The sequence below is a fragment of the Ambystoma mexicanum genome, chromosome 7p, assembly GCF_040938575.1.
Source record: "Ambystoma mexicanum isolate Mex_15411 chromosome 7p, UKY_AmexF1_1, whole genome shotgun sequence".
Taxonomy (NCBI): Eukaryota; Metazoa; Chordata; class Amphibia; order Caudata; family Ambystomatidae; genus Ambystoma; species Ambystoma mexicanum.
This window is the reverse complement of record NC_090939.1, coordinates 181,976-206,802: the sequence shown is the minus strand read 5'-3', so window position 1 is coordinate 206,802 and position 24,827 is coordinate 181,976. Positions and strand designations below refer to the sequence as shown.

The window sequence follows — 24,827 nt, the reverse complement described above, 5'->3', positions numbered from 1 at the left end:
GTAATTCCTTTTCTGGCAGAAATAAGCGTCCTTGGAAGTAAGGTAGGCCATTGTTGACCGAAAAGTAAGACCCCCTTTGGATCCAATCCTGCAAGGCGGTAGAGTCTAGGAGTTGTTTTACTCGTGCTTGAATGTCTTCAAAGTTTTATAAGGGGGTTAATCCCAAAATTCTTTGTTCGGGAATGATCGGCACAGGTTCTGAATTAGTGTCTATTTCTCCCATTCCTATTCTAGATAGTGCGTCTGCTTTGCCATTCTTACAGCCGGGACGGTAAGTGATTACGAAATCAAACTCAGCAAAGAACAAAGCCCATCAGAGCTGACGTGATGATTGAGCCTTGGCAGTCTTTAAATATTGTAAATTTCGGTGATCAGTGATCACGGTGATGGTATGTCTGTCGCCAAGAAGATAATGCCGCCACGCCTTAAAGGCGGACTTAATGGCTAATAATTCCTTATCAGTAATTGCATAATTTACCTCAGGCGGTGAGAACTTTCTGGACCAAAATGCTACAGGATGCAGTTGGTTGGTTTCAGGGTCTCTCTGAGACAGGACAGCTCCCATGGCTAAACTGGACGCGTCACTTTCGACTATGTATGGGAGATCGGGACGCGTGTGCTTCAAAATAGGTGCAGACGTGAATTTAGCTTTCAATTCCTGAAAGGCCTGTTCGGCTTCCTTGGTCCATTCGAAACGTTTATTTTTCCGCAAAAGTGCAGTGATGGGTTGTACCACACGTGAAAATTCCGGAATAAATCTGCGATAAAAATTGGCAAAACCAAGCATGCTTTGGATCCCTTTTACCGAGCTAGGAGATGGCCATTTGAGGATGGCCTCCACTTTCCGTGAGTCCATTCGGACCCCATTAGGTGTCAGGATGAATCCAAGAAACTCCACCTCGGTGGTATGGAAAACACACTTTTCCAGTTTAGCAAACAGTTTGTGCTGGCGCAATTTCTCAAGGACGGCCCGGACATGCTTTCTGTGATCAGATTCCGAAGTGGAGTACACAAGAATGTCATCGATATATACGACAACACAAACATCGATAAGTTCCCGAAGGACATCGTTCATGAAGAATTGGAAGGCAGCAGGCGCGTTGCACAACCCAAAAGGCATCACCTGGTATTCGAATAAACCATATTTTGTACGGAAGGCCGTTTTCCATTCGTCGCCTTCTTTTACTCGCACCAGATGATAAGCCCCCCGGAGGTCTAACTTGGTGTATACGCAAGCGTCCTTCACCTGGTCAAGGAGTTCAGGGATCAAAGGCAGAGGGTAACGGTTTTTAACCGTTATCTGGTTCAATGCGCGGTAGTCGATACAAGTTCTAAGGTCGCCTTCTTTTTTGGGCACGAAGAACAAAGCCGAGGATGCCGGGGACTTTGACGGGCGAATGAAACCATTGGCTAGGTATTGATCTAAATATTGTCTCAAATGCCGGTTCTCAGGTTCAGTAAGGGCATAAATCCTGCTACAAGGGGGTTGTGCACCGGGCACCAGATCGATTTGGCAATCGTACGATCTGTGGGGGGGTAACGTGTTGGCCTGTTCCTTTTGGAAGACGTCCTGAAAGTCTTGGTATTCCGGAGGTAGTTGCATGGAGACAGAGGTTACAGAAGCTAGACTAATCTTCAGATTTTCTGGGTAACAGGTTTGTGCACAATCCGGGAAGGTTATTCTCTTTGCTCGCCAATCAATTCTAGGATTATGTGTCTCTAACCAAGGAATTCCAAGAATAACCTGAAACTGTGGGGCCTTGATTACGTCAAACACAACTGCCTCCCGATGGCTGTCCGGACCAATAAGAGTCACCTCAGTAGTGGAATGTGTTACCGGTCCTGAGGCAATTTCAGTTCCTTCGACTGTGGTGATGACATCTTTGCTGGGTTTTGGACGCAGAGGGAGGTTAATCCTAGAGACCAATTCACGATCCACATAGTTTCCTATAGCCCCACTATCGATGTATGCCTTTATTGCATGCAACCGCTTAGGCTGTTCCGGATCCAAGAGAACCATTGGCACAATGAAATGCGAGGTCTGAGAGTTAGTTTTCAAGCTCGGCAAGCTGACCCCTACGCTTGTCGGGCGGAGTCGTTTCCCGAAACAGAGTCTTCATGGTTTTTATCAGCGGCTCCTACCAGCTTCTTGGGCGGTTTTGCCGGGCAATCTCGTAGAAAGTGTCCAGAGTTCTGACAATAAAGACATAATTTTAACTGCCGCCTCCTTTCACATTCCTTTTGGGTTAAAGTTCCTCTAACCCCTCCAATTTGCATAGGCTCAGAGACATCGGCACCTTTGGGAGTGACGTGGGTCTTGACCAACACCCGGGTTTCAAACTTGGACCGATCCGCTTTTCGGTTTTGGAGCCTGTGATCCAATTGGACCACTAAGTCTATATATTCTGTGCATTCTTGGGGCGGATTTACAACTTGGGCCAAGACATCTTTAAGTTCTGCGCGTACACCCCGATAGAATAATGTGATTCTTTTATCCTCTGGCCACCCAGTTTCCACGATTAGTCTGTTAAAGGTTGCTATGTAGGAGAGGAGGTCTTGGTTGCCCTGTCGCAGGGATAGAAGTTCATCATCCAGAGCTTGTCCCTGAGAATGTCGAGCAAATAATCTCTCAATGCTTGCTTGAAATCCTTGGAAATCCCGGAGGATTGGGTCATCTTGAGTAACCAGTGGTACTGACCAATCGGCAGCACAGCCGCTAAGGTATGACAACACAAAAGCTACCTTGGTCTGGTCATTAGGGAAGGCCCCAGGTCTGCATAGGAAATGCAAACGACATTGAATCATGAATACGGCGAACCGTTTGGGGTCCCCAGCAAAGCGTTCAGGTGGGGCCAGCGGCATATTTCCAGGTAGATTGATTTGCACAGGGTTACTTGGAGCCACAGGAACAGAATTCCCCCCGGAACCAGGTAGAGGGCTTTGCCCAGCTTGACCTTGCAATACCTGCCTAGCCAGGTCATCAGTTTGTTCCTTAGATACGATTAGTTCCCTCCTGAGGGCATTAGTCTTTTGACAAGCGGCATGTACTTCGGCCGTAAATTCCCCCAGTAATTGGGCCAACATATCAGTCTCAGAAGTTTCCATAGCGCCTGGGTGGGAATTTGTAGGAAGGCTTCGCGTTCTGTAACGCTCACCTGGCTCCCACGGAGGTGCTGACCTGGTCTGGATTGCTGTGACCTCTTCAAGCGTGATGCGCAGGATTCGAAACACCGACTGAACTGGACCCCCAAATCTGGCTTGTCTGGCCCGTAGAAAAATCTTTCTGTAGGTGGAGAAAGGGGATTTACTGACTGCAGAGTATTGTGATTGCTTCCCACCTCCCCTTTGCTCTTCTCTGACCACCTCCGAAATCCCCAATCAAGGCTCACCTTAATGTTTGAATAGATGAGCTCTCCATCCTGCTTCTGGTGCAGGGGCGTGTATTTGACCAGTTACTTCACTGGTTTCGGAAGGCGAAATGCCGTAAGTATGCAGTTTAAAAAGTTCCAGAGTAGAGTCTTCTCTTTGTTTGCTTTTCTTAACCTGCGATCTGTCCTTATTTTCAGGTGCAGAGTGGAAGTGATGCTTCAAGGGATATTGCCGGAGATAAACTCAGGTGAGTTCGTGATAAAATAATCCCTTTAAATGTCTTTGAATCCCTCTAGTAATGTCTTTCTTTTTTCCCCTTAACGGCCGGGGTGCGGTACCAGGCCAAGGAGTGGCGCCGACCCGAAATGAGGAGTGGTTCCGTCAAATATGGCCAGGTAAGACTTGTGATGGAAAAATCAGGCTTTCCTCATTTGTTCCTCCTGCTCACCTTTTGTCTCTTCTTCTCCCCTGCAGGTGCAGAGATGTGGCGGAATGCCCAGAGGGCCGCGGTGGATAGTGAAGAGCCCATGAGGCAGGTGAGTGATGCGCGGCGCTGCTACAAGTAGCGCAATGCTTTTAAAGAATGTCTATCTTCAGGATCGCTGGCGTGATGATTTCGGAGACAGGTAGGAAATTAGATTAAGTTCTTGGTTTTCACCTTTTCTCTTCCCTTCCTTCCTTTCAGGTATCCCAAGATCGAGGCGGGCGTGGCTGGAGGCAAGATGCAGGAGCAGGCACGGTGAGCACTCAGCTGCTAGATCCAGAGCAACGCGAAGCACGTGTGGCAGTCCGGGCATGGTTTAAATAGCCTTGGAAGAAGTTCCAGGTAAGTATTCTTCCACGGTCCCCACCCAAGTAAAATAGTTCCTTTGATAAAATAGTCCCTCCTAAGCCTCATTTGGCTTGAGGCTTCATGCAGCATGGTCTGCGTCAGGTAAGTGCACCAAACACCCTCTATTATGAGCCTGGCGCCTATGGCGCCAGGACAAAGTCCAAAGAGCCCCTATTAGGGGCCGCTGGGCTTTTACCCGAGGGCATGATGCCTGCTCCCGGGGGTGCTGGGTCTGTCCTGGTGCTCCGGGGGTAGGCATCATGACAGCATGTTGATGCTTTCGTCGCCACTTTCTTACCCCTCCTCCTATGGCTGACTCACATCCTGACACAGCCCTTCCCAAGCTCCAATCTGCTATCTCTGATACTATTGATGTTCTTGCCCCTGTCATGAGGATCCGCTTGAAGCCCAAAGCAAAGTGAAACTCCTGGTACGCCTCAGACCTCGTCACCCTTAAACGCAAGTGCAGTGTGGCTGAGATCAAATGGCTAGCTTCCTGTGCATCCTCTGACAAACTGGCCTGCCGCCGCTCCAAATGCAATACCGGCTCTCTGTCCGCACCAAGAAGAGAGCCCACATCCAAGCCTGCATCTCTGCGGCATCCAACAACTCGGCCGAACTCTTTAAAATCTGCAAGGAGCTGGCCAATCCTGCAGCAGTCTCTATCTCTCCTCTCCCCTCCCAAGCCCTCTGCATGGCCCTGGCTTCTCATTTCATCTCTAAAACTCAGGACATCCTGTTCTTTCTATTGTCCTCTCCCCCTCCTCCCTCTACTCTCTGCTCTACCTCTGCCCCCCCTGTGGCCACCTCTCTTCCCTCCTTCGCTGCCTTTCCTCTGTTGTCCTCCATCAAGGTTTCTAGACAAGTCCAATCTATGAAAGTCTCATCAAAACAGGTTGTCCCATGTTCTTCTAAAACCATCAAGGACCAGATTGACACCCTTGCTCCTTCCCTGCCTGACTTCTGCAACTACTCCTTCGCCACAGGAGCCTTCCCTTCCCCCCTGAAGCTCTCTCTTGTGCACCCTCTTCTCAAGAAACTCTCAGCCGACCCCTCCTGCCCGGCTAACTATTGCCCGATCTCCATCACTCTTTTCCTGGGCAAACCCCTGGAAAAGCTGGCCATCTCCCATCTTAATCTTCATACTGAATCTGTTGGTTGTTTCCATGATCATCAGTCTGGCTTCAGAGCAGCCAGAAGCACAGAAACTGCTCTCCTGAACATCCGCAATGACCTGCTCTCCAACCTCGACTCTAATACCCCCTGTCCGCATCTTACTCGATCCCTCTTCTGCTTTTGACACGGTCAACCATGCCATCGAGCACAACCATCTCCCAGGCCCTGGCCTGGCTGACCTCTTTCTTCTCCAATCGACCCTCCCGGGTCCAACTAGGGTCCTTTATTTCCTCTATCTCTCTCTCTACCTGTGGTGTTCCACAGGGATCTAACCTCTCTCCATGGCTGTTCAAATAATACCTGGCACCTCTTGCCCACTGCATTGCCGCTCTCTGCCCCAACTTTCAGTGCTATGCAGATGACACTCAGCTCGTTTTCAGGCACCCTTCTGCCACCCCTTCTCTCATCTCTGACTGTCTGTCTTCTATCCCGGAGTGGTGTGCCCCCAACGATCTCTGCCTGAATGCCAGTGAGACAGAGATTCTCCTCATCGGCACACCGTCTCTCTCCTTTCATGTCAATCTCTGGCCGGCCTCCCTTGGCCAGGGTTGGACTGGGAAAAGAAAAGCGGCGGGACACCTAAAAAAGTGTCCCTCACCTTAAAAAGTGGCCATCAAACCCTAATCCGTGAATCATGTCAATACACAACTTTACAGAAAATGCTACTTATGGAGGGTTAATGGTGTTTGTTGCATGTAATGTTTTATGCAAACACTTGCGAAAACAAGTGATAACATTCCTCTTCTATGGCCTTGCCAGGATTTGAAACTGCTACCTGCAGTTCATGAATAGATCGCAGCAGCGCCAGCGAGCGCTCAACCTGCTGGTCTATATTACTGGAGTAAGCTAGGAGGAGCAAGCAGTTCCTTCCTTCTCACCTCCCATCACCCATCACTCCCTTATCCCTCCCTCCTTTCCTTACTCTTGATTGTCTTCTTCCTTTTTTCTTTTGTTCCTTCCTTTTATTCTTGCTTCCCGTTCCATTTTCTCCCCTTTCTTTCATGGGCATCTTTCCTCTCCTCCTTTCCTTCCTCTCTCACATTGTTTCCTACCTGTCTCCCTGCCACCTTTCCTCTTAACTTTCCCCCCATCCTTCTACCCTCCTTGTTTGTGTCTCTTCTACCATTCCTCCTTATTTCTTTCCCTCCTCACTCTCTGTAATTCCTACCCCATTGTTATATTGGAAAATATCAGTTAAACATAAATTATTGTGCATGGGTCAAAAGGCTAGGGTGTACTTGAGTCGAGTGCAATGATGGCTTCTGCGGCATTCTTAAATCACAGCTGATACCAAAGGGCAGATGCATCAACAAGCCCTTAGGCGAGACAGCATGAGAGTGTGATAAATCCATGTTCAGACAGGAGCATTTAATCTAAGCATGCATGAACCCCAAATCTGGGTCTGAATAGGTATAGATCTCACATGGGATTAGGAGCCAGGATCTACAATGCGTGTATGTGTTGTCTAGTCCTGCGGGTAAAGTGCCAGGAAAGGGTGATGTCCTAAAGCATGCAGTTTTAGCTACGACTTAACAATGCCACAATTCACCACCACCATGGTGCCACCACACACCTCATGCCGCTCAGACAATCCCCAATCTAAAGCATTCACACAATACGATTACCACCTCCCCAATTCTACCCAATTCTACAGTGTGAGAACCATCCCTTGTGAAATCAGGGTAATGCACCGAAACTACCGAGGTACGATTGCTGGCTGGAAAATTAGGAAAACCTGTCCTCCGTGCACCATGTGATGCTCATACTAGTATGACACAGCGTGCTGCATAACCGGCACTAGCGATAACCTGGCTTAAAATCACTGTATTTAGACTTTAGTGAAGTGAGAAGCTCTCACTTTCCACAACTTCCTGTTTCCTGTTCAAAACCCTGAGCAAATATTCCCTGCACCAGAAAACACGTACTCAAAGGGCACATTGTGCAATAAACCTTATGTCCCTCGTACTCCCTCCCAGGCACACAACTGGCCCAAGAAACAGGACTTGATGCAACTTCAGAAGGGGTCCTCAACGCAGCCACTGACTCTGAACCATCCACAGCCTCTGAGACGTCCCTTACTGGGGGGCCTGTAAGAAAACTCCCAATGCACAGGGGAGCAGGAGAACACATGGTTTCATATCATTCTGTGTATTGGGGTTCATCTGTGCAAGCGCACAGGCAAAATAAAAGGTATGATCTGTACATTCAACCATACACCCAATATATATTAAAGCAGGCTGTTTGGAATAAGGGCCAGCTTTTAGTTGCCAGAGACTGTGAGTAATTTCGGAATAAACAACACTGAGCTTTTAAGACAGAATAATGATTGTACGCCTCAGCAAATGCAACCGTCTGCCAGCACAAATACTCTTTTTATTTCACCACCCTTGACCTGCAAAGGTAAGGTGGAAGCAGTGTGCAAGGCATTCTGGGAAATATTTCTTTTTAAGTTAAATTAGTTTTGCTGATTGCCTTAATCCCCATATTCTGGATATATAGTACATTCTGAAATACAATTCTATGTCTTACAGACTGCGACGGCCGTATGCTGCAAAGTTTGTAAGCAAGGTCAAACACTAGGCTCCAAAGACCACATTATGACAAATTATAGTGCACACTTGTGCTTGCCACACTTTATACCTAATGCAGAAGTACAATTGACTGTCTGTGTCCTATAATTGTACACTGGAAATGAGGAAATCAGCTCTTACAAGAAGCACTGTGCATTGGACACTCCTAGTCAATGGGCTTGCACAAAATACAAATACATGCAGCAATATTTACTACAGTTTAAGGGAAATTTCAATTCCTGTAAACCTAAAATTATGAAGCTTTGTCATGGCCTGTAGCAGTTTGTCCATATCAGACATTTTTAGAAGATAAGAGCTTTCGCTCATGGGTTAAAAAGAGACACGTGGCTTGGATGCAGTTTGTTTTCAGTATTAGAAAGCTTTCAGAGAAGCTTGATCATGACCTGATAAGTGTGACATACATACATACAATCTCACTGCATGGAGGATCCAGCAGGTACGATAACATAGACCCAGGGTGGCCCAGGTCGAAACATAGAGCTTCCTGCACATATTTACTGTGACACTGGAGCCACCTAAATACTGTATGGTCACCACTCCCTCCCAGGACCACCCAATTTAAACCTTTACAATTACCCGCCTTCACTGTGCTTTATAACACTGACACACTGAGTAGCATCAAATGCCTTTACCACTGGGCAGCACTCAGTGTTTTCACCACAGAACACCATCACATTCACATGCCTTTAACACAAAGCAGCACTGACAGGAGCGTAGCATCTTTGACAGCAGCGTAAACATCTCTTTCGCTGAATAGAATCACAGAGCAGCATTAATGTTTTAAACATTAGGCTACACATCTGGTAACTCTGTCCGGACTTTGCTGCAGCAGATAACAACTTCAGAACCAGTCGCGCCTGATTCGCCTAAACTGTACTCGGACCGCCTCCATTTGTGGAGCTCTCCCACTGAGTAGCACCCCAAAGAAGTGAGGGCATGGCCCGTCCTGGGCTATCTTAAAATGGATAGACAAGCGCAGACTGTCTCGGATTTGCGAGCATCAGCGGGGCTGCCCCCAACAAACCAACTGAGCTGCACCATAAATGCCTTATGCACAGACAGCAACATGAACAGCCAGGTCCCTAACACCCCCTGGGCCCACATTATGAGAAATCGTATTCAATTGGGGCCAGGCTTGACAGAATATGGAGGGTGGAGACAGGAAGATAAAGGTAAAAGGGGAATGGGAATTTGGAGCAGGACAACGCTTCAATTAGTAGAATGAAAGAATGCACAATGATACTATTTCTGAAAACTTCACATCAACCAGGATACCTCCGCCCTGCATGTGCCACCAGGGCAGGACCTTTCACGTTGCCCTGCACCTGGTATGTCCAGGGAAGCTCTTCCATGTGGGCCGAGTCCACACTACTTTAAGCGTGTGGTTCTGGAATTCATTAAAATTGGCATTCCTGCATGCGCACCTTTATGTACACACAAACGGGTCGTTTTAGGATTCAGTGTGCCCCTCTCCCATTGTGCACTTTTGTAAGGACTACTACAAAGGCTGGCCCTCCACCTCTGTCTAGCCCACACTGAGCCAAGTGACCCACGCAGACCACGACACAGCTCCCTTCCTCACCAGCTCCGGATACAGTGGCAGGAACAGCATTGAGTTTAAGTCATCTCATGCTCCCACCACCATATGCCATGGATGGGAGAGATGATGCTGCCTGTAACAGGTGTTTGAGAAAACCTGATCTTCATTTAAAAGACACTCATTTAGTCTAATTGGAAATGTGATTTTTTTTCATATTTGTTTTGGTCTATGCATAAACATCTCCTTGTGGCTTGAGTTGCATGTGTTGTTAGTCATGCTGACACGATGATTGCGCGGCCGTGACACACACTGACTGAGTGGCAGTGCTCTGGCCCTTTCTCGACTAACAGAGATAGTAACAATTAATTACAAACACTTCACTTGTCTGTTCTCGTTCAGAGTGACTGCCTCTTCTCCGACTCCCGGCCCCCGCTGGCCCATTCAATTTTATGTTTTTATCACTTACTGTGTGTTACCCACGTGCACAGATTCTGTCTCCAGAGACTCTCTACGCAGTTTACAGCTGGGTCAGGCAGATGGAATAGGCCCCTCATCGTTGTCCGGTGTGCTTTGCTTGAGACCTGCTCCCTCCTGTCATCAACACTTCCTTTCGAACATCTGTGCATTGTGCTGGGTGTGGCACTCAGCAACACACCAATACACATGATGGTCCACGCGTCTTGAGCATGATTGGCTGCCACTGCCAGCCTGCTACATATCAACAAACCCCCTGCCCTGAGAGTGTGCCGGGTCAGCCCCGCCTGGCCCTCCACCCAAGGCAGGCAAAAGCAAACTTGATGTAGAGCTCACCCCACACGACAGGAATTGTTGGTGTTCTCGAAAAGAATGTAAATCTGCCTGCCTGGTGCCAAGCCAGTGGATGGCTGGCCACTGGCAGCCCATGGCACATGCTATTGGTGGACCATCAAAGCAAAGTTTCACTTTTCTTTGATGATGTTCTCCGAGTGACACTGTGTGCATTCTAATCATAAATACATCCACTTGCCGCTGTGTGGAAAGATGGCGGCAGGCTGTGTGTAGCAACATACCAAGTACAACTTCAGTTACAAAAATCCAACCCAGCTCCATTGATATTAATGTGGCTCATAAAATCGGCCCGAGGGTGGCTTATAAAATCAGCCCCAGGGCCATCCAAAGTCCATTTTGATTTGGCCAGTGGCAGAATAGCAGCTATACCAGTCCGGACCTGCCCTGGGCCCTCTTCCTGCTCCCACCTTTGAGGCTAAGAACCTTGGGGTCATCTTCGACTACACACTCACCTTTTCTAAACACATCTCTGATTTCTCTAAAAAGTCACACTACCAACTGTACCTCCTCAAAGGTATTCTTCCTTTCCTCTCCTTCCCCCAGAAGCTCACTGTCCCCAGAGCTCTAGTTCGCTCTAGGCTGGACTACCACAACATCCTCTTTCTAAATCTGCCTGCTTCTACTCTCCACCCTCTGCAACACATCCATAACAGGACTGTGAGACTTGTCCTTGGCCTCAAGCCCAGGGATCGTATCCCTCCAGCACTGAAATCTCTGCACTGGCTCCTAGTGGCTGCAAGGATTAAGTTCAAGACCCCCTGCATTGTCCACAAGGCCTTCAGGGGCCTGGGACCTCAATACCTCCAACTCCCTCTTTGTAAATATCTTCCTACTCGAGCTCTTCGCTCCACTGCCTCCAACTCCCTCAGGGTCAGTCACTTCTTCAAGCAACAAGTTGGTGCTAGATCTCTTCCTTCGGCTGGGGCATCCCTCTGGAACAGCCTCCCTGCCTCTCTGAAACTTGAGGAGAGCCATCTCCGGTTTCGGAAGCACCTTAAGACTTTCCTCTTGCGCAATCTCAATGTCACCAGGCCTAGTAAGATTGTTGGCTCTGTCTTCCCTTTGTTCCCCCTCCCTTGTCTCGTCGTGCCTTGAAACACTTGTGTATAGGCTCGTTATAAATGCCATATCATATCAAGTACCAGCAGACTTGCTTAGTCCTGACGCACCTGCGCTGGCGTGATTGACCAAAGTAATTATCTACATGCAGAATACAATCGCGAAGGGACTTGTAGTTTGAAATATGCATGTAAGGTTACAAACATTACCAAGCTCCAAAAACGGTTTTAGAGATTCGAAATCTGGCAAAAGTGTAATTTATAACAACACACAACTACTAAAATGCTAAAAATCGAATTTAGAAGATAATTTAAAAAATGTATCTAATATGCCTAAAAACAGACCTTAATAACAATTGTTTACAGGAATGAAGCCTGGATGGATTATGGTGGTGAGGTGCAAATAACAATACAATTATTAGCTATACATTAATCTGTCGAGCCTGCAACCATAGAAGGCATCACTACAGAGTAAAGGTGAGTCAGTAAGTAAGGGAAAACTTTACAAAGGACTTTGAGCTGGAAATTCACCGACTGGCAGTCTGTGCTGACCTTAGGCTCAAAGGCAAAAGATCATGAGGAGGACAATTTTACACCTAGATTCTTCACAAACTGCACAGGCTGCGAAAGAGGGCCAACGGAAGAGGGCTAGCGACTGAGCCCACCACCAGCACCTCAGATTTATCGCCAGTCAGGAGGAGCCAATTATTGATCATCCAGATGCTGATCGCTGACAGACAAGCCTGACAGTGAAGCCCTGCGTGTGCTGCTGTAACATATCCAGACGGACCAGTATTTGGGTGTCATCCGCATATAACGAGCACCCAAAACTGAAAGAGTGAATAAGCGAGATCAGAGGCTGGATATAGATATTAAAAAGCAGGGGAGAGAGAGACGACCCCTGTGGAACCCCACAGGAGATATGCGAGGGGGGCAAGCAGAAAGGGGGAAGAAGGCAGGATTTCCAACAGTTAGTTAGAAAGGAGTGAAACCAAGCAAGCACCAGGCCTGAGATGCCCCCGCGAGGCCAGCCTGTCCATCAGTAGAGCATGATCGATGGTGTCGAAGGCAGCCGACAGGTCTAACAGAATCAGTGCCCTGACACCACCATGATCCACCATCCGGGCCAGGTCATCCAGAACGCACTCCAACACAGACCCGGATTGGACCAGATCCAGAAAATCAGAGTTTTCCAAGAAGGAGCGAAGTAAAGGCATCACCAAAGATTCAAGAAGTCTCATGATAAAAGGAAGAGGAGGAATGGGATGGAATTTGGACAGAACCGTGGAATCCAGAGAGGGCTTTTTCAGCAGTTTGATCACTGAAGCGGCTTAAAAGGAGAAGGAATACGACTGCCAGACAAAGAACTATTGACAGCGGATGGCACCCAAGAACTGATCGAGGGAATCCAGAGAGGGCTTTTTCAGCAGATGGATCACCATAGCGGCTTAAAAGGAGAAGGAATAAGACTGTCAGACAAAGAACTATTGACAGTGGATGACACCCAAGAACTGATCCAGCGAATTACCCTCTTCAAGAGGGAAAGGGGAATAGGATCAGCAGGAGAGGCGGACTTGAGGGCATTACGGGCCCTCAAGATGTCCTCCACAATAAGAACTGGGAAATGTACGCAGGAGTGAGAGGGAACCGGGAAGCTGCCGGTGGCTTCCTCTACCAATGATCGTGAACTTGAGTACTCTATTTTTTGGTGGATAACTGCAATTTTGTCCACAAGGAACGCTGCAGAGGAGTCACACAAAACCAAGTTAACAGGGGTAGAAGACGGCAACGATTGCACCAGCCTAAAAGGCTCCCCGGGCTTGTTCACAGCAGACATCACCCACCTGTGAGGAACCCTTATATATTCTAGGTGTGCTGCTGTGTAATGTGCATGTGTTATAATGAAGGATGCTGGGAGATCAGGTAAGCTGATATGAAGTTATTGAGTTACATTGGTAATATCTCATGTAAGCTCTGTAGAGACTCATAGCAGACTCACCGGCTCCCACCGCCCAGGCTCTCTCCCTTCAACTGCCTGGCTAAGGAAGCCTCTTCATCCAGAACATTCTAACATTCACCCAACGTTCTCTCATGAGGTCACACATACACACCATGCATCCAGCAACCAGGGGAATGAGATGTGCTACACAATGCACGCCATGCATCCAGCAACCAGGGGAGTGAGATGTAACACACAATATGACACATCTCCCCTTCTTTGTTAAAGAAAATAGGATGTACTTTCACTCATACCAGAAACAACCCACACAAATATAAATCTTCCACACTCAACATCACCCACCCTTCCCTATATGAAAAAGATTATTGTCAAGTCGGGGTTGCTCTACATAGAAAAAAACGGGCAGATGGAAAACACACCACACCAATAAAACCAACTACTCCCACATGGAAAGCAAAACAGAACAACCAGTCCTAAAATGATGGCCAGTCATAATACGGCATCCAGAAATAAAGCAAAGTCCCAGTAAAAGATGGGTGCAGACACTGTGTTCCATGACTGCATTGCAACTAAGCTCCGGATGGAAATACAGCAGGTCCTCTCTAATAGGAGCATCCTCTACACCAGAAGATACTCTGACCTAAACCTAACCATGGAGAGGTAAGAAGGAAATCTCCCTACTCGCAGATGTTCCCATGTATACGGGCATAACCAACATCTTCTATCCTGCTGTTAGGAGTAAACATCACTAAAAAGAAGAAAAAAAAATGCTCTCTGGGCGTGGCTAATAATACTGATACGCGTGCACAAGATCTGAAATAACTTGTTGTCAAACAAGGTGTTCGACCCAGAACCAATAGGTAATTCCTGGTCTCATTTATGGTCTCACTGATGAGGCTCAACAAGGCTGAAACATGTCTGGGGATGCTCGAGGTCTCGTGCAGAAGGGGTGTGACCTAGCAGTTCAGCCTGGACTGCCCCTTTTGGGGTGAGACCAAGCCTGATTTGCATATGGTCTTCTGTAATGGTTTGGAAGGCAAAGAACGATGGTCTGGAGGGTTGCCCAGAGCAATTCCAGAGGTTAAGATTCATTCTAAACCTTCCGGCCATCACCTCTTTCTTTTTGTTCATTTTCCAACACCACCAGTTGGCAAGTCCAAAACAATTCTATGTCACACGTGTGTGACAAAACCTCAACTTGTGCACAACAAATTGACCGACAGGGACCGGTGGGCGTTTCCCTGTCTCATTTTCCTCCACCACTAGCTGGAAAGTCTCAAAATAACTTCAGCATTTTGAAGTGAGATGGAGGCCATCCTCAAAATAACAAGCTCAGATGTACCAAAATAGTTAAAGGGGCAAATTGCCAAAAACTACAAATACAGACACACAGATGGTACATCAAACACAATTATTTTTTTATGTTTTTGTTATTGAATTAGACATATACAAATATAAAGTTAGTTGAAGCTGCAACCGTTAAAGACACTTCTTCTTCACAGAACATTTGCACAGGATGTCTATTTCGGTAGTTTGCTCATCTATTTCCAGTGATCAAGTATCCATTGTCTCTGTTTCAGTTGGCGCAGTAATATTGTTCCAATACTGAATGACTACGATGGTTAGGCTTCTATTTTTTCCCGATAGTATTTCACTCCATCTGTCTTTAGGGTTTAGATCAGGACTGCATTTCCGTATCATTTCTCTGAATAACAGTCTTTTCTCTGTCAGTGCCGGGCATTCCATGAAAACATGGAATAGAGACTCAGGTATCTGTTGTTGTTCACAGAATAGGCAATAGGCTATGGTCTTTGGGATCTGTCTAGTGATTGCTAATAATGTGCGCGTGGGGAGTTGATTGAGCCGCAATAGCATGAATTGATCTCTGATAGAGCGGTCGGGAAATTGGATCAAGTAGGCTGGGGGCTCGTTAAGAGCATGAATATCTATTTCACATGTGAGGTTCATTTGATAGAAATTTTTCTCAGCATTCGTTTGTATCCAGTCATTCCACTGGATTCTTTTCTTGGTGCATTGAGGGCGACTGATCAGCATCTCCCGAGTTATCTCATTTGTTGTCATGTGATTTGGATTCCAGTTTTCCATGCTGTAAGCGCGGTGTTAGTGACAGGACTTTCTTTTTCGCTAAATATTTTAAAGACAGGGATCACATCATTGCTTATCATTTTTCTAAAGAAGTCGAGTTACTTCCATATAAAGATAGATCGCAAGGATTGGGTAGTGACCTTGTGATGTATTCTCGTCACTGGAAATGATCTCGGAAGTCATAATATTTTCCACCAAAAGAGTACTTCAATCGCAGCCCAGGTAGTTTGATCTAAATGTATCATGGTTTTGCTTCCATAGGTGATAATTGCAATTACTTTCTGTCAATAGAAGGTCAGGATCAGTTTCATAGAGAATTTCCCGAATTGTTGATGTATGCAAACACCCTGTCGTGCCAAGGAGGACATCTTAGATTTTAGTTGTGTGACCCAGTTTGTCTCTACTTCCGATTGGTTAACTAGGATGACTAGGTATTTGATTGATTTTCCTTGGTCAAGTTTTATCATTCATGTACAAGTTGAAGGTCTTAGCTTTTGGTTTTCACACGGTTATCAAGGCCATCATTTTTTACTTGGTCGTGTTTATTTCCAAATCATTTAGTTGCATATATTTTTGTAGGTCTTTTAGACTTCTTTGTAGGCCAATAGGGGTTTTGTCAAGGATGACAATATCGTCTGCATACATAAGATGTTGTACCTGTGTGGAGTTAAGTTTAGGCGGATTTGCCAATAAGAATTGAGGGGCTTTGGGAATATCTGATGTGTATAGGTTGGAAAGAGTTGCAGCAAGGGGGCAGCCTTGTTTTAAACCATTATCTGACTTTATGGGTGCTGGCAATGGTCCATCTTGCGATAGTTTAATCCAAAATGTTGTATTGCTATAATGTTGTTTAACAGGTTCCAATATCTGTGTAAGGAGGCCTGACGATGGTCTTCCTTTTTTGTGCTGTATTGCAGGATTCATTGCAATCAGGTATCAGTTGCATCCAGGCATAGAGGCCAACCAAGTTTCTTGTAGGCAAATAAAATTGTATTTCCATAGGTTATCTGTATATGTTTGAAAAAGATACACAAAGCCTCTGGTGTTCCATGAGCAGATAGAGAAGGTCTGATTTGGATATGTCATTGGCGGTTATGTTTCTTGATATCTAGTTGAGTTCACGGAAGATCTTGTGCTTTCAAGGTCTCGCCAAAAAGGATTTTCCATACGATTCACCTGTGCGTAATGTCTGTTTTTTTTTCATATAGTCTATGGTAGCTGGCGTTACCTCGTTTATCACTTGATGGGTGTTGTCCTCCCCATTGTTATTCTTGCTAACTTGTTTTAGTTCAGTTGAAGCATAGAATTTTTCCCCTTTGTTTGATGTCACAAATGAGCACTTAAAGCTAAGTTTTAGAAGTTGTGCTGTTTCCTCTAGAATTCTTTCTAGGGTTTCTGTGGCATTAAATTGTACAAGAACTTTGTCCATTATGTAGTAGTTGATGAACTCAACTAACTTGATGTGTCCTGTATTGATCCATTTTAGCGAGGGAATCGCTTGTATCAAACGCAAGATGTTTGTACGATTTAATGTCAGAGACGGTGTATCGCCTTCTATTTGTTAAATTTTAAGTTTCTTCTTTACACATTGTTCCAACGGATTTGTGAAGTTAGGAAGTCACAATTTGTGTTGATATTTAGTGCGTGTGTGGGATGACCTTGTAGTTGTAACACCAGCATAGGTTTGGTCTGAATGGTAAGTAGAGTGACCTTCATTGTTTGAATTAGCCTCAACTCGAGATGTATTTTCCTGAGTCGAGGTCTCCATGTAAATGTCGGAAATATCTTCACATGTCAGGTCCAGATATACTGACTGCACGGTGTGTCCTTCTTCATAACTGTCAATAATGATGAGAGAATGATCGATGTTTGGTAAGCTCGGGTTGCTGCTCAATTCCTGATCCTCAATTGGGTAGGTCGACAGATTTAGTAGAATGTCTTTTTGTAGCTGTTATTCCAAAGTGTTTTGTTTTTCATTATCACCTGTGGATTGGTCTCTTTGGTTCGTCAATGGGCTGGAGGTTGAAGCAACGTCAACTTTGTTCTTAGTGTTTAAAGTTGATCTTGCCTCTCAATTAACTTGTTTTGTGGCTTTCGTAGTTGTAAGGTTCCTTAGGAATGCTCTGGACCCATTTGGTTTCTGTTTTTTTGTTTTTTTCTTGGAGTTATTTGTGATCTGGGTTGGTTGTGGCGTCTTTATATTTGTCTTGGTGTTGTCGAATATAGCAACATTTCCCATTTCTTTGGAGGTGTACTCCTTTTGGTTTTCATTGTTGCTTTGCCCAGAGGCCCGGGGTTGTGTGTCCACTTCTTCGTGACTATTCAGCGATGTAGCTGTAGCATCCGTAGACAGAATAGGCACATTTAGGCCCATAATGTCTTTAGTCATTTGGATTTTGCATTTGGTATTTGTATTGTGCTTTGCAAGTATTCCCATCATCCTGGCTGTCAAAGTGGCTTTTTTCTCGTGGTTTTTCCTTGTGATCTCAAAAAGTCTAGCTTGCCACTGAGCACTTGTTTCAGCTTCCTGATTTAGCCGGTTATGTAGGGAGTTTATAAAAGCCTCAATATATATCTGTTTTGAGTGAATTAGCGCAAGCAGTGTCGCTTGGTCCTTTTGTGCTTCCCCATTAGTTTCTAATAATTTCATGAAAGGTATCATTGCTTGGGAAGTAACCGCTAGGAGTAGATTTTGTAGATCTATCATAGTGGTTGGAACCATTTCATGTGGTTTATGTGGGGTGATGTTATGTTGACAATTGCATTTGGAGTCAGAGGACTGATCTTTAGATTGTGGTTTGGCACTCCGTGTCTCGTTGGGATGAAACGGAGAAAAGGTTAGATGGGTGTCTGTACAGATATCTGGAGTAGGCGCTCGTGGGGTTGATGTGCCCCGCGCAGACGGTCTGTTGGTTTTATTGGACAACTGGAAGACCTTGTTCCTTTTTTCTTGATTGTTCATAATGTCTTCTATCTCTGTGATATCTGGTGAGAGTAGGCTATGACGTGTCTCCGTTATGGCCCATTTAAACAGATGGGCTTCCTCTGGCTTTTTAGCCTGAGAATATTATGTTTACAGGACATCTTAGCAGTGATTGCTTTCTCCTTTTGTGATAGGGACGTATGTGGGGGATTGGGAGTATTCTGTTGTATGTGAGCCGAGGCTAACAATGGCTGTAAAGATTGATGTTCGTGAGGTGGCATTCTGCCTGTTGGGTCGTTCAGTTGAATAGCCTCTTTTTTGCCCGGCATAAGTTAGTCAATGGTATGGAGGGGGGTTGCCCTTCTGCATGTAGTGACCCGTGCTTTCTGTGGATTATGACAGCCTCTATCGCACTTTCTGTTGATAAGTCATGGAGTTTTTCCATTTCGGCGCTGCTATGTCATTAACTACCTGGAATTGTCTGGATGTTGCTCAGTCAGTGTTGTTGGAAGCTGCTTGGCAGGAACACAAAGGGTCTTATTTCTTAATCTTTTGGTGGATCTAGAGACAGGCGACATATTGTAATTGAGCTGCAGCACTAGCAAAAAACAGTCAGAACACTGGGACCGCACACCTACGATAGATTATGTGTTTAATTAAGGGAGTTTGGAAGTGTTGGAAGTGTGTGCTGCCAGCTCAAAACTGTAGGCCTCCCAGCGGGAGTCAAGGGAGCCGTACAAAAGAGTGGTGAAGAGGTCGGCAAAAGAAAGTTAGATGTGCAGCACGCAGGGGTGAACTATTAATCACCGGAGGACTCGAGGGGCAGAGCCCCGCAGTCTGTCACTCTTCGTAGTTGATTGAATATTCACAACAGATGAGTCGGAGTGATTCCGTGTGTAGCAAAGGCGTGTTGGGAACGGGCTCAAGGGGAGAATCCCCACAGTCACCTGCTCGCTCAGTTAGGTCGATGGTGCGCACAGGAGGCACACTGCAGAGATCGATGAACAGAGTGTGTGTACCACAGGCGGGATCAAAGGGACAAGCCCTGCAGTCTCCTGCTCACGTATGTCGCACAAAGGTCATTCTTTCCACACTGAGGAAGGTAGTAGGAGTCTAGAATGGGGCAATCAGCTTACCCGTGTCACACTAAGCAGTGCTTGCGGTCCAAAGTTATGTGCACCGTTTTCCATTCCCCCCAGGGCACTGGGGTCTTTGGCGCTCATAGAGCTCCTTGGCAGCAGATCCGGCGAAGGGATGTATACCTTGAGTTGAATCTTGAGTTAAAGCGAGTTAACACACCGGAACGACACATCGCCACAGAGCCAGAGACAAGAGACTCTGCACCCGACTCTGCTGCCTGCTCTGCGGCCATGTCAGGGTTATATTGCAATAGGCAGCAAAAGGGGACTGCAGCTCAACATCAATCCAGGAAGCAGGCAGGCAGATAAGAGACTCTGCACCCGACTCCATCAAACACTAAAGGGACATGCAATGTGCTAACTAAACTGAGAAAAGGCTACCCAAAAACTTTTTGGCAAAAAATAAAAACACTTTGAAGTAAAATTCAATGGTGTAATGTCGTAGTGCCATGGCCAAAAACCATGATAAGGAGCGATAAAGCAATACCACTCATTAAATTATCATTCCCCACACAACCATTCTTGCAATATCTTCATTTCTATCCATGTACAGGGATTCACTGAGCATTTAATGCACTGTATGAGTTTTAGTCCCTAAAAGTCCTTGCTGCATTAAGCAGAGCCAGAATCTCAAAATCCTCAAAATGTTATGACTGCATAGAAACATTCACATGCTAACATGGTACTTGCACTGCAGCCAAACATGCATATAACTATAACATTTAGGGCCTCACCAGGAGTTGGCGGTAGCCCTGAAACCCGGCGGTTACAGAATTAGCGCCACCAATACTGTTCCACCAGATTACAAGACAGAGCAAATACTGCCGTACACCAAAATGTACCAGCGCTATTACGGCCGGCGCTATTTCAGCCGGCGCTATTTCAGCCGGCACTAATAGTGCTGACAACACAAAGCACAATTACAGCAATTATGCAATTAGCTTCCAGCTAGAGACCCAGGTGCCAGAAATGAAGCCACAGATGCACACAGTTCACACCATGGAGCTACATAAAACACACAGAGGCCCCAAAAACAGCATGATGCAATTATTTGCTGCAAACTGGGACAGGCAGCTGCTCATGCTGCGCCTGGGCCTTGTGATGCAGGCCAACCAGGCCAGGGCACAGGGAGTAAAGGGGAGGGAATGAGGAGGAATAGAACGGTCAAAGGTGGCAGCCCTTCTGTGGCCATGAGGCATGGCATGGCACAGCCCACGTTCTGTGCAGTCCTGGCCTGGTTGTTGGATGCCCTCATGCACCATGTCAACCAACACAGTGCAATGCCCACCCAGGTAAACAACATGAAGGCAAGGTTCTATGCCACAGCACAACTGCCTAATGTCATAGCAGCCGTTGACTGAACCCATGTTGTGTTGGTGGCACCCCAGGCCCATGAGACCAGATACTTGAACCGGAAATTCTACCACTACCTCAACCAGCAGGTGACTTGCAGTGCTGACTTGTCATCACTCACTGCTGAGTGGGGTACATTTACCAGCCGAACCGAAGTTCCCTGCACCACCAAACTGCATTTTCAGCAGTTACAAGAGGAATGGCTGCGCTGGCTCTGCTGAGTACTTATTCCCTTGCATCAAAACTGCATTTTTAGCATTTACCAAAAATAATGGCTGTGCTGGCTCTGTTGAGCACATATGGGGTGAGATAAAACACAGAACAACCCGAGAACTGCTGCTGTTATTTTCTTTATGTGCACCAAAAAGAAGAATTCAAAAGCAGCCTGGTGCAGCGCTGCTATGCTGAAAGCTCAAGATTTCTAACTGAAAGAGAAAATGTTATGTGTTTAAAATGACTGCTCACTGATGCTATTTCCATCTTTTCAACATTACACAGTTTGGTTGCTGATAAGACACATTCATGCCCATCTATCTTCAGGTTTTACACCAGCAAAGGACAGCATTCCTCAATGAATGGCATGTGTGTCAAATGAAATAGCAGAGAAATTCACCCAGGCCGAACAAGAGTTTGACTTTTGCAACAAAATAACACTGGCAAACACTTCACAAGAAGCTCTCTCTCTCCCTTTGCTTATGTCAGTTTCAAAGGACCCTTGTTTTTGAACAGATTCCTGTCTATTAGAAATTGACCTGAGCTATGGAAAGGTTCAGAATAAAGAGGCATGGAAAACCGCATTTGTAAAGTGACATCCAAGAAAAATGAACCCGTGTGTAAAGCTGTGCTTTTATCAAGCAGGAACATGCCTTTTGAAAGTGAAATGTTAAAATGATGCCCTGTGCTTGCACAGAAATGTGATGGAAGATGGGGGGTTTGCTCTAAAATCTACATGATATTTATTCTCAAAAAGATTTGGTTTCTGTTTAAAGGGAAAAAAAATTACTTTGAGACCAGCAGAACAGGTTTGGCAGGCACTGACTTCAAAAGTGCCCTGCCTCCCAGGGGATCAGAATTACCTTCCCCAAGTGGACCAGCCCCCTGGCCACATGAAAGGGGCCAAGGTGTGGGATGTGGCGACTTCGTCAGACAGAGCAGCATTGCTGCAGCATGAGACAATGGACTTCCGTGGCATAGAGGTGTGAAATCCTCTGACACCTCTCCTCAGCTTCAAACGGCCTAGGATCAAAGGGGAGTCATAGCAACCCCATGTGAAAGTTGATAAGGGAAGGACATTTGCCTGGGGGGTTGGAAAGACTGGACATATTTGGAAACAAAGCCAGCCCATTTGACTTCAAAGACTGTTCATATAATGACATTCATTTCAGTAATCTGTCACGACCCTCGCCAAAAACCATCTCTGGCAAATCCATTGGCCAGGTGGAGTCAGGACTCGGGCCTCTAGAGCCAGGCATCCTTTTCCAAAGACCTCCTGGGGCCACTCCTGGCGCCTATGGCGCCAGACTCATACACCATGAGAAACATGTGCATGGGAACTACCTATTGAGTTGCCAGCCAACATGGAGGCATCCACACAGCTTGGTTCCCAGGAACCACGCTATGCGGGCTAGTGTTTTGGGTGTGGTAACCTAGGGACTACTTTACCTGGACTATTTTGTTGGGGCTATTTAAACCACACCCGAGCAAGACAACACGCTTCGCATTACTTTTCAGCTTGCAGCGTGACGCTCACCACGTCCAGCTATTCCCTCGAACCTCGGAGAAGCAGAACCTGCAAGGAGACAAAAGGAACATCATTAGCAGCAGCATCCTACCTGCAGTCTTCATCTTTAACCACTCGCGGCTTCTGAGAACAGCTTCCTTGAATCAGCACACCTCCCGGACAGCATGACCTGAAAGAGGAAGATAGAGGCAACATTAAAGAAAGCACTAGAGACATTTGTAAATCACGAACTGCTCAAAAGACTTACCTGGCTGGTCGGCTCACGGCTGGCACCATTCCGGACATTCTACTCACGCTGAAGAACACCGCGACCTACAAGGATGGAAAACACAGGTTAGCAAAGGCAAAACTTCACAGCGCTGATCATAGCGCTTGCTTACCGTATCATAGCGCTCTTAATGCGCCATCATTTATCAGCAGTGCTCAACCAAGCCAATTTGCCAAGCTGAAGCTCTGCATACCTAAGGGAGGAAAAAGAGACATTCTAAATAAAGAAAAGCATGCAGGATAGCAACAAAACTAAAGAACAGCAACTAACCTACCTGAACAATATCAAATGGGCCGGCGTCAGTGAAGTAACTGTACCACACATGCCCAAGAAAGACAACGCGCCCCTGCAAAGAAGTCAGGACGAAGAGCACGCCTAATTCTACTACCAGGTGAGAAGAGGGCCCAGAGGGGCTGAAATCATACAGGGGTTGAGGGAGGTTACTTACCCCAGTCGGTCAGTCTTGAACACAGTCTTCCTGTATTTTCAGGCAGAACCTTCCCCGCAGACCACATCTGGGCAGAGCTGAGAAGCATACCAGCGAGTAACCCGGCTGGGTGGCATCCCTGTGGATACCAGGTGAGCGTAACATAATCTAAAGAAACAGTAATTTGAAATTATGACCGTTTTAAATGTCATTTTTGTGCCATTAAAATAAGACATTGTAGGTTTTTCTGACATGTGGTAGATGCAAACGCCAGTAAAATGTAATTTCTGGGTAAAGCGTACATGGTACAGTTTTCCAACTTAATAAAAATATGCCCAGTGATAATATGTATATATGTTGATAATTGTAGAATTTTAGGTGAAATGTTTTCCATTGAAATTGCGAAAGATTGCCAGAATGACCAAACAGCATCGCACCAACTTGGGATTTGGAACAGCATATTCCTTGTAAAATATGGAGTGTGCCTATCTAATTTTCAGGGGGATAACAATTGTAAATATAGGGGTTTTGTGTCATAACTGATTTTGGTAAAAGTAACTATGGCATAAGAGTGCACCTCATAAAAACACACACACTAGAACTGAGTCACTTCCTTCAGTACAATCTGCTAACCAGGAGGCAGCAACAGTTGCAGGCTGACCTATCCGATTTAGAGGTATTTCTAGCTTAGTTGTGCCCACATAGTAAAAATCCTCTGATGTCATCCGGTCTATATAAGGATGGAGACATACAGACAGACAGGGCATTCAAAAATCCAAGATTCCAAAATCCAACTCAACATCCAGAGATCCAGACATTCAACATTTACCCTGCAAGATTCCAGACTCCAGAGCAAGGCCGGAACCTCTTACCCGGGCTGAACCTCTAATCCAGAATTAAACCCTACAAAAATCCCAATAATTCAGGGGAAAAGTGTGGAAGGCTGCTGAACCGTTTTTGGGATTATCCAGCTATCTGCTTTGCCCAGTTAATGCACCCGCTGTCCATTGAGACCAGACCCCGGTTGCCCTGCTGTGTCCCTAGAGGAGAGCAGCTGCTGCGCTGTGACCAGACCCCTGTTCCACTGTCCAAAGACTCGGCTGGCTGTCCAAACTATTTCATTCAATTGCTTGCTGTAAGTATAACCGTTCGCCAGTAACCAAAAAGCATCCCTTGCTTTGTTACTCGGTATTATGTCCAATCCCATAGAAATCCTATAAATGCCCTAGTAAAATCCTTAAAATTTAGAATCCTCTGTGTACCCTGTCCTTAGAAAAATCAGAGTTAGTCTCTGTGTGTTAGCGCAATTCTTTCCAACTAATTTAAGTCTGTTGTATAAGTCCTTAGTACAATTTGAAATAAATGAATTCCCATATAAAGAGACACATGGCGTAAAGGGGTTAAAATTGCAAATTAACCTTTTTCACGAGCAACGTTACTGTAACGCTCACCTGGCTCCCACGGAGGCGCTGGTCTGGTCTGGGTTGCTGTGGCCTCTTCAAGCGTGATGCGCAGA

At 46.1% G+C, this 24,827-nt stretch overlaps 1 protein-coding gene across 1 annotated transcript in view; it reads right to left on the bottom strand.

Moving 5' to 3' along the window:
- LOC138526492 (T-cell surface antigen CD2-like) overlaps positions 1-24,827 on the bottom strand; it is a 190,012-nt gene that overhangs the window by 39,681 nt on the left and 125,504 nt on the right. The gene's annotated exons all lie outside the window — the stretch shown is intronic.